Below are 10,207 nucleotides of genomic sequence, written 5' to 3' on the forward strand. Positions count from 1 at the left end.
GGAGGACAGTGGACAGGTGCAGGAGGGTCGAAAGGTTCCCTGGCCGGCACCTTGCGCTTCATCCTCTCCAACTCGACCTCCCTGTCCTCCATCCGCCGGCCAAAGAAGCCCAGGTTTTTCTTCTTCTGCCTGAGGCAGATGTCCTCCAGGTTCACTATCTGGCGCCTCAGCCTCCAGAACTCTTCCTCATTGTCATTTTGTTCACCCTGATATTTGACTTGCAACGAGTGCATCTTGCAGGACTGCTCCTTCAACTTTTGCAAAAGAACTTCGCGCTCCACGTGAGCAGCCGTTCGGATAGTCTTTTCTTTCAGCACGTGCTCCCGCTTCAGAGTACTAATTTTATCCTTCCAGGCCTTGTCGTTGTCGCTGACCAGCTTGGTCTGAGCCTTTAAGTCCTCGGAGAGGCTCTGGATCTTATTTTCCATATCTTGACACTCTGTAAGAAGAGCCTTTAAGCTCAATTCAGATGCCTTTTCTTTATTGTGGCTCTCCTCCTCCAGAGCGGAAAATCGGGACTGCCAGGCGTTGTCGTAGTAGCGGGCCAGATTGGTCTGAACTTCCAGGTTGTTGGTGAGGCTCTTGACCTCGTCCTGTAGATATTCCCTCTCTGAATAAAGAGCCTTTGCGTTGGACTCGCTCTCGGACCGCAGCTTGATCTCAAGATTTAGCTTCTCGGTAAGATCCAGGATTGCTTCTTCCTTCTCCTGGATCGTCGCCCTGAAATGCGATTCAGACGCCTTTTCTTTATTGTAGCTCTCCTCCTCCAGAGCGGAAAATCGGGACTGCCAGGCCTCGCCGCTGTCGCAGCCCAGCTTGGTCTGAGCTTCCAGGTTTATGGCGAGGCCCTCAACCTTGTTCTTTAGATATTCCCTCTCTGAATAAAGAATGTTTGCGTTGGACTCGCTATCGGACCGCAGCTTGATCTCAAGATTGAGCTTCTTGGTAAGATCCAGGATTGCTTCTTCCTTCTCCTGGATCGTCGCCCTCAGATTCAATCCAGACTCCTTTTCTTTATTGTTGCTCTCCTCCAGAGCGGAAAATCGGAGGTGCCAGGCCTCGCCGCTGTCGCAGCCCAGCTTGGTCTGAGCTTCCAGGTTGATAGCGAGGCCCTCAACTTTGTTCTTTAGATATTCCCTCTCTGAATAAAGAACCTTTGCGTTTGACTCGCTCTCGGACCGCAGCTTGATCTCAAGATTTAGCTTCTCGGTAAGATCCAGGATTGCTTCTTCCTTCTCCTGGATCGTCGCCCTGAGATTCCATCCAGACGCCTTTTCTTTCTCGTTGCTCTCCTCCAGAGCGGAGAATCGGAGGTGCCAGGCCTCGCCGCTGTCGCGGACCAGCTTGGTCTGAGTTTCCAGGTTGATGGCGAGGCCCTCAACCTTGTTCTTTAGATGTTCCCTCTCTGAATAAAGAACCTTTGCGTTGGACTCGCTCTCGGACCGCAGCTTGATCTCAAGATTGAGCTTCTCGGTAAGATCCAGGATTGCTTTTTCCTTCTCTGGGATCGGCGCCCTGAGATCCTTCATCTCATTTTGAGCAGAAATTTCTTTTACTTCAACCTGTGCCTCTTTTTTTGGACCATCTTGAGGCTGAGCCTCGTGTCTCTGGGTATCCCCTTGATACATTTGAAGCAAAGATGGGGAAATATCAATATAAATGTGTCGTAAAGATACTTGTGGCGCGCCTCTTAAAGACGATTGTGGGGCGTCTTTATGAAGATGATCGTGGTCTATTAATAATGACTTCGCAGTGAAACACTTTGCTGGTCTTGAAAAGTAAAATAAATCTGCTTTTTGTGTTCTCAGACGTAGATCCTGTCGTACTGCATGCAAGCATGAGCGAAGAGTCAGGAATTGCTTGGAGCAGTTGTACAAATGAGTTTAGGAAAGAGTTGTGCCTTTGAAGCCAAAGTGGGCGGGGCATTCCATCCCCATGGAAACAATAATCACAAAAAAACAAGATGGCGTCCAAAGCAGAGGAAACTGTGTATGTATGTATGTATGTATGTATGTATGTATGTATGTATGTATGTATGTATATATATATATATATATATATATATATATATATATATATATATATATATATATATATAAATATATATATATATACATTTGAATGTGTTTTTTTAATTATTACTATTACATTCTCATTTGAATATTATTACGGTTATTGAGAATACATTAATATTAGTATTCGGACTAATAAATTAGCATTATAAAATGATAAACGTCCTTCCTGTGCGTGTCCTTCTTACCTGAACAAGTCCTCCAGCTGAAATCCTTTCTATCCACGGAGCAGAGAGAGGAAAGCTCTTCGTTTCCGGTCCGTGTACGTTTTGTTCGTTTGTTTTATCGTTCATTCGAGAATACGGAAATACGGAAAAACGGCCGTTTCTTCGTTTTCCGTTTCAAACCCAAAACGGAAAAACGGAAAACTACTTCCGTTTTCTCGTTTTTGGCGTCTGAAACCAAAAACGAGAAAAGAGAGACGATTATTTTCATGTCAAAATAAAAGCCAGTAATATGTATTATTATTTATGGTCTTTTAATTCTCATTTACAGTCTTATATGATGCAAACACATCGCAGAGTAACGTTAGAAGAACATAAAGTAATAAATATGAATAAATACACCTGGTTAAGTTAGCAACAGTAGAGACTACAGGCAGTTTAATATGCATGTATATACGTACACAGCAAGAATCAACTGTTCAATTAATCGCTGCATTTTTTTAATGCAACACAGTTCGTAATATAGTTTAATCAAGTAACTTGTGTGTTTAGAGTTGATCATATTTAATTGTTTTATCGTATTGTGCCGTTTCTTGAGTGAACACAGAGCAGAGCCTGTATGAGACCACAGTAAAGGTTTACCTTTCTACCAGCAGGTGGCGCTATTTCATGTATTTAATTGTTATATGCGATCTTCTCTGTAGCTACTTGATGAGAAAACTCAACTGAAAGTTGTTCTCTGAATACTACTGTTGTTGAGTCACACAATGTCATTTTAGGACTTTTTCAGGCGGGAAGTTAGTTGTTTAAGCAGCAAATCTGTGGTCTGTTTGTCAAGAATCAGCCGATTTAACCTTTTCAATACGGAGCTTGTCGCCAGCGACATAAAGTCAAACGCAAACTCGACGCAAAGCTAATTTGACCGTAACTCCCTATTTACTTACGCCATCGACGTAAATCCAACTGATTCTGAACGCTAAGAAGGTCCATTATGGTAATGGTGGAAAAAAAAACAGCAACAAACATGTCTGTGGGGGTGGAAGTGAGCAGCTGTAGAGAATCAGGGGAGACACTTTGACTGGCATTTCACTTCTTTGGAAATAATATGTTGGCATTGTAAATAATAGTATTATAGTTTATGAGAGTTCTGCCACTTGCTGGCCCACCTAAACCCCTTAATAAAGGCCATTTTCATGTCCCCACAAATATACAGGACAGTTGGAATTGACAGCTGTAGGGATGCAGACCGTCAGGCTGGACTTGGGTTGGGAACCAATGTATTCTGCCCTTGCTTCTGTAGGTTGGCTTAGCAGATAGCTAACAGTAGATCCAGGAAATAAAGAACCAGAAATCCAGGCTGGCATTTAGGGTTTTTACTTGAATCTTTGTTTTTGTAAAACTGTAGAAACAGAACATGACATTAGCTTACAGATGTGTCATAAACGCACAGAAGAATACCAAGCTCAGAATAAACATACAATCAATATGCTGGAAAAGCCAAGTATTCATTAACACCAGACTTCCTGGACTAATTAGAGTTTAAGCTAACTTTAACGTTGTCAACATATTAATGCAGAAGGGACATGTCAATATAAAAATGCTAATCGCGATTAGCATCGCGGTTAGCATCACAGTTAGCATCGCGATTAGCATCCACACAACACAACTGAAACGGTAAACAGACAGAGAATATATCGGAAAATATATTTACATGCACATACAGACGTACTTACAGACTTAGGTCTTTAGAGGCTACCAGACAATAAGTGAGACAAATAGCTGCAGCATGTCTTCTCAGCTGAATCGGAACAAACTACGGCAAGAGAGGAGGGCTAAACAAAGATGCAATTACACTCTGCACCACTTGGCGTCTGTGTGAATGTGAGGCAGAACACTCCCCACTTGGTATTTTATAATACCACTACTAAGTCCCCTCACTGAGGAGCAGCACAAGTTCTGAAACGGGTCTTGAATACATCTTAGGGGTGCCTTCTTTAATGATCCGGACATTAACTTTCCGAACCCTACCATCGCGGCTGGGAATGGTTTCAACAATAACTCCCGTCGGCCAATCATTTCTCTTAACTTGAGTGTCTTTGAGGAGTACCACATCTCCAACTTGCAGATTTGGTCTTTCTGACTGCCACTTCTTTCGAGACTGAAGGGTCACCAAGTATTCTTGCTTCCAGCGTCTCCAGAAGGTCTCAGCAAGACATTGAACTTGCCTCCACTGCTTTTTGTAGAGATCTTTGAGATCCATCTTCCCTGACGGGGCCGATAACGCGTCAGTCTTCTGAGTAAGCAGCATTGCGGGCGTGAAAACCGCTGGCATCTCGGGATCAGAAGTCACTGGAACTAGAGGTCTCGAGTTCATGATTGCCATGACTTCAGCCATTAGTGTCGCAAGTACTTCATGTGATAGGCGACAGTTCTCCTTCAACAACATGGCATCTAAAATGCGGCGTGCAACACCGATCATCCTTTCCCACACACCCCCCATGTGAGAAGAGTGTGGTGGATTAAATATCCAGGTGCAGCCTTTATCTCCAAGGTGAGCTTTCAACTCTAGATCTTCTGAGTTAATCTGCAGTTCTTTACAAGCTCCAATGAAGTTTGTTCCCCTATCCGAACGTAATAGTCTCACAGGACCTCTGATAGCAGTAAATCTCCTCAAGGCGTTAATGAAACTGGAAGTTGTCATACTATCAATGACCTCAATGTGCACCGCACGTGTACTCAGACAGGTGAACATGACTGCCCATCGTTTGGCTTCTGCATGGCCACCTCTGGTCCTACGCGCTGAGATGGTCCATGGTCCGAAAACGTCAAGTCCAACATGAGTAAATGGGGGGTCCAAGGTAAGTCTATCTTCAGGTAACTCAGACATTTTTTGTTCTTCGACCTTTCCTCTCATTCTTTTGCAGGTGACACATTTGTGTACTACACTTGACACCAATCCCTTGCTTCCTGTTATCCACAGTCCGGCTGTTCGAATAGCTCCTTCAGTGAAGTGCCGACCTTGATGAACAACTTGTTTGTGGTAGTGTCTTACCAGCAAGGTAGAAACATGATGGCTCCTGGGAAGGATGATCGGGTGCCTTTCTTCCCAGGATATGTCTGCCAATGATGTTCGGCCTCCAACTCTCAGTAAACCACTGTCATCAATAATGGGGTCCAAACGAATGAGTGGACTGCACATTGAGACTTCGCCCCCCTTTGAGATGTTTTTGATTTCTTCTTTGAAGAAGTCTTGTTGTACACTTTTCATAATTATGAGTCTTGCCTGAAGGAGTTCATCCTTTTTCTGACTACATTGAAGTGACGTTCTGGAGAAGGCTCTGGCTTTCTGGACGAGCCTAGCTATTGCACGAGTAAGGGATCTCCAGCTGGAAAATCTTCCAAGTCGTTGGGAGCCGAGAAATCCACTTGTAGCTTTTGTAGCATAGGTTGAGACTTGGGGGCGCACCTCTACATCAGTCTCTGGCTGAAGAAGGTCAAATATCTCTGGATGTGGAACTTCATCTTTTTCAGGTCTGGTCAGAAAAGCTGGACCTGAAAACCAATTGGTGTCTTTCAGAAGATCCGCAGGGACAGACCTAGATCCATGATCTGCAGGGTTATGGTTGGTTCGGATGTAGTGCCACTGGCATGGGTGAGAGGACTTCCTGATTCTTGTTACTCTGTTGGCCACATAGACGTAGAAGTTCCTGGTTGCATTGTGAATGTAGCCCAGTACAATCTTGCTGTCTGTGTTGAATTTGACTGTTTGGATCTCCAAATCAATTTCATCCATTATCAGGTCTGCGATCTCTGTTGCTAAGACAGCTGCACACAGCTCCAAACGAGGAATAGTGTGAGCAGGTCGTGGAGCCAGCTTGGATTTCCCCATGATGAACCCCACATGGCTTTGTCCTTCTGCATCAACTGCCCTGAGGTAAGCTACAGCTGATATAGCCATCGTTGATGCATCTGAGAAAACACAAATTTCTCTGTGTGATGTAGCGAGCAGAGAAACAGGAATGTAGGTCCTCTGAATCTGAAGCTGCTTAAGTTCCATTAGAGAATCTTTCCAGGCATCCCACCGGATTTCTTTCTCTGCTGGGAGTTGTGCGTCCCAATCATACTCTTCTTTCGAGAGGTCTCTGACAATTGCCTTCCCTTGAATCGTGATTGGTGCTACGAACCCCAAGGGATCGTAGAGACTGTTGACCGTTGATAAGACGCCTCTCTTGGTGAACGGCTTTCCATTATTAGACACGCAGAAGGAGAAGCTGTCAGTTTGCAGATCCCATCTGAGGCCTAAACTGCGTTGGTGGGGTAGAGGATCAGATGACAGATCTAGATCCTTAAAACATTTGGCACGATCTTCAGATGGAAAAGCGTCCATAACACTGGTGCTGTTGGATGCTATTTTATGCAGCATGATGCTTGACTCAGCTAGCATCTCCCTTGTTCTTTTCAGAACAGTGATGGCTTCATCCTCAGTGGAAAATGAGGCCAGCCCATCATCCACATAAAAGTTCCTCATGATAAACTGCTTAGCATCTGTATCATGTTCTTTACGTCCTTCTTGCGCTGCACGTCTTAAGCCATAGATGGCCACAGCTGGTGAGGGGCTGTTACCAAACACATGTACTGTCATTCGGTACTCGGCCACTGGTTTTGTGAAGTCGTTACCTTCAAACCACAAGAACCTCAGAAAGTCACGATGGTCTTCACAGACTGTGAAACAATAAAACATCTGTTGAACATCTGCTATGACTGCAATAGGTTCTTTGCGGAAACGGATAAGTACTCCAAGAAGAGTGTTATTCAAATCTGGTCCCTTCAAAAGGATGTCGTTGAGAGAGATGCCTTCGTGCTTGGCACTAGAATCAAACACCACCCGTATTTGATCTGGCTTCTGAGGGTGGTAGACGCCAAATGCTGGTAGGTACCAGCGCTCTTGATTTGCTTTCAATGGTGGAGCTAGTTCTGCCTGGCCTGACTCAAAGATCTTCTGCATGAAGTCAAAGTATTGTTTTTTCACTTCTGGCTTTCTTTCTAGTGTGCGACTCAGAGAAGAGAGACGTTTGGCTGCTTGACCTCTATTATTCGGGAGACGAGGTCTCGGGTAGCGGAATGGTAAAGGAGCCACCCAAGTGTTTGCGTCATTCATGTAGACAGTTTTGTCCATAATCTCGAGGAAAGCTTTATCTTCGATCGACAATGCTGTTTTCTCATCCTCTTTTGTCTTGACAAAAACCTCACTTCCAAGATCGTCATCCTCCAGGAGCTCTGTGTTTTCCAGGGTTTGATTACTCTGACTTCATGTCCTCTTGGTAACTTTCTCTTTGACGTGGATAGCGCTAACACATGGACTAAGGAAAGATGTACGTCCATTAGGTAATACATTGGTCTTGTAGACGTTGATGCTGTTTGGCTTGTGGGCTCCCCTGAGACATACTTCTCCAACAATAACCCAACCAAGGTCCAGTTGTTGAGCATATGGTGCATTGTTGGGTCCATTGTCTTGTTTGCGCACCTTGTGCACCCGTAGTAGGTCTCTGCCAAGGAGAAGGAGAATGTCTGTATCAGGATCAATAGCTGGGATTTTATCCGCAACTGGCTTTAGGTGGGGATAATGATGAGCTATCTCTGGGGAGGGGATCTCCGAACGGTCGTCAGGCATCATGTCACACTCTATGAGTGTGGGGAGAGGGATCTGTACGTTGCCATCCATTGACTCGACTATAAGTTTGCTTGCGCGTCGTCCTGATGTTTCCACAACCCCTGAACATGTTTTAAGGATATATGGTGCAGCACCTGCTTTGATGTCAAAACGGTCAAGGAGCTCAGTCTTTGCCAAGGACCTATTACTCTGTTCATCAAGGACAGCGTAGGCTTTAACAGCTTTCTCTCTTTGACCTGCAGGGTAGACCTTGACTAAGCATATTTTGGAACATGACCGCGCGCCGACAGATTCCCCACAGACTTCTGTGCATTTTGACATGACCTCTGGTGTCTCATCCTCTTGCTGCTCCCCACTTTGATTTTCCTTAATAGCAGAGCTCACTGGTTCCCATAACGTTGGCCCAGGGTGGAGCGCAGATGGATGTCTGTTACTATCGCACTCTTTGCACTGCACAGCTTCGTCACAGTCCTTGGCAAAGTGACTTGTGGAAGCGCAACACTTGAAACAGATATGTTTTTCTTTCAGGTAAGCTTTTCTGTCCTCTATCGTCTTGTTGCGGAACCCCCTGCATTTTCTTAGAGGATGCGGTTTATTATGTAATGGACAGAGTCTGTCTGGATCCTCAAACTGTCTCTCCATGTTGTTTTGCTTGACTTCACCCTCAGAGGAAACCTCAGTCTTCCTGGTGAACACAGATGGTTTGTTGTTTTTCAGAGACGTATCTGTCTTGATGGAACCACCGATGGTAAGTTCAGCAAAGCTGGGGTCATTTCTTGTCTTTGCCTGGTCTTGAATGAACTTTACAAATATGCTGAAGGGAGGATATTGAACCTGGTAGTCATTTTTGTATTTAGAGCCAACTGATATCCATTTCTCTATAAGGTTATAAGGGAGCTTTTGTGCAATGGGATTGACTCCACGAGGTGTGTTAAGGTAAGAGAGTCCAGGTAAGAACCCATCTTTTCGAGCTGCGTCCAGTTCTAACAACAGGTCCCCTAGTTCCCTCAACTTCTCATTATCTTTGTTTGAGATCTTAGGAAACTCATCTAACTTTGTTAAGAGAGCATTTTCGATCATTTCAGCTGAACCGTAGCATTCTTCCAATCTCTGCCAAACCATTTCAAGCCCTGAGCTAGCATTATTCATATGGACTGCACGAATGCGTTTGGCCTGCTCTGCAGACTGAGGCCCAAGCCATTTGGTTAATAAATCTAGCTCTTCTCTGGGGGTAAGGTTCAGGTCACTGATGGAGTTGGCAAAAGAGGCTTTTCATGTCCAATAATTCTCTGGTCTGTCATCGAATTTTACAAGTCCAGAGCTAACTATTTCTTTGCGAATTAAATATCTGGCTAAGTCAGCTGTGTCTGATTGAACATGCAGCGTTGCTCTAGGGGGCATGGCATGGTTTGTACCTGACAGCGTACTGTGATTCCGAGGGCTCACGTGGCGTCGCTGAAGGTTGGTTGTGCTCATGCTCTGGTGTTGTGCTGATAGTTCTTGGAATGAGCGGTCGTGAATTTCACCCAAACTGTTAATTTGGAGACCAGGATTGTCTGCATCATCGTTGACCATGTTGGGCTGGCGCTTTGATGGAGAGAGAGGTTCTCGTTTTGTGAGTTGGTGCTGTTGCTGACCATGGTCCCAAGAATGTTGTTGCACATATTCTTTGGTGCGTTGAGCTGGTGGATACAGAGTTAATTTTGTCACATTTAGTCTTGGTGTTTCTCCACCTTCTTCCTCATAAGCTGCTTCAAGGATCTCAGCTTCTGTGATAGCTGCTACAGCAGCGCCCTGACTTTTCAGTGCATGTAGGTTCGCCTGTAGTTCAGTTTTCCTCCTTTGCTGTTCTGCTTCGATTTCTGCTCTTCTCTTTGAGTCTTCTGCTTCTACCCGTGCTTGCTCAATTAACATGTCTGCTTCTCTCTGAGCATACGAAGCTTTGACCCGAGCAGCTTCCGCTTTAGCTCTTGCCTTGGTGACAGCAGAGCTGTGTGTTGACGCACGGCTAGATTGGTTTGAGCGTTTGGAACAGGAAGAGTACTTAGACTGTACATCTGATGTTTTCTTGCAGAGGGTTTTCTTCTTTGTGTTCCTCCATAATAGCTGATGAGCTGTATTTCTGGTCTGCAGTGTGTTTAATCCACTTTTCATTTGGTAGCCGTTGAGTAATAAGTCTTTTTACTATTCTGCCCTTGCTTCTGTAGGTTGGCTTAGCAGATAGCTAACAGTAGATCCAGGAAATAAAGAACCAGAAATCCAGGCTGGCATTTAGGGTTTTTACTTGAATCTTTGTTTTT

The 10,207-nt window shown here is 44.7% G+C and overlaps 1 long non-coding RNA gene across 1 annotated transcript in view; it reads right to left on the minus strand.

The window, feature by feature from the left end:
* The window catches only part of LOC137782103 (uncharacterized), a 7,421-nt gene extending 3,437 nt beyond the window's left edge, over positions 1 to 3,984 (minus strand). Inside the window, exons 1-2 of the long non-coding RNA XR_011077246.1 lie at positions 3,970 to 3,984; positions 2,261 to 3,635 (exon numbers count right to left, since the gene is read on the minus strand). This is a non-coding gene — a long non-coding RNA (uncharacterized lncRNA). The remainder of the gene's footprint in view (positions 1 to 2,260; positions 3,636 to 3,969) is intronic.
* Positions 3,985 to 10,207: the final 6,223 nt, after the last annotated feature.

Source organism: Clinocottus analis, unplaced genomic scaffold (genome assembly GCF_023055335.1).
Source record: "Clinocottus analis isolate CAN_PGR_092001 unplaced genomic scaffold, fCliAna1.0.p SCAF_11, whole genome shotgun sequence".
Lineage (NCBI taxonomy): Eukaryota > Metazoa > Chordata > Actinopteri > Perciformes > Cottidae > Clinocottus > Clinocottus analis.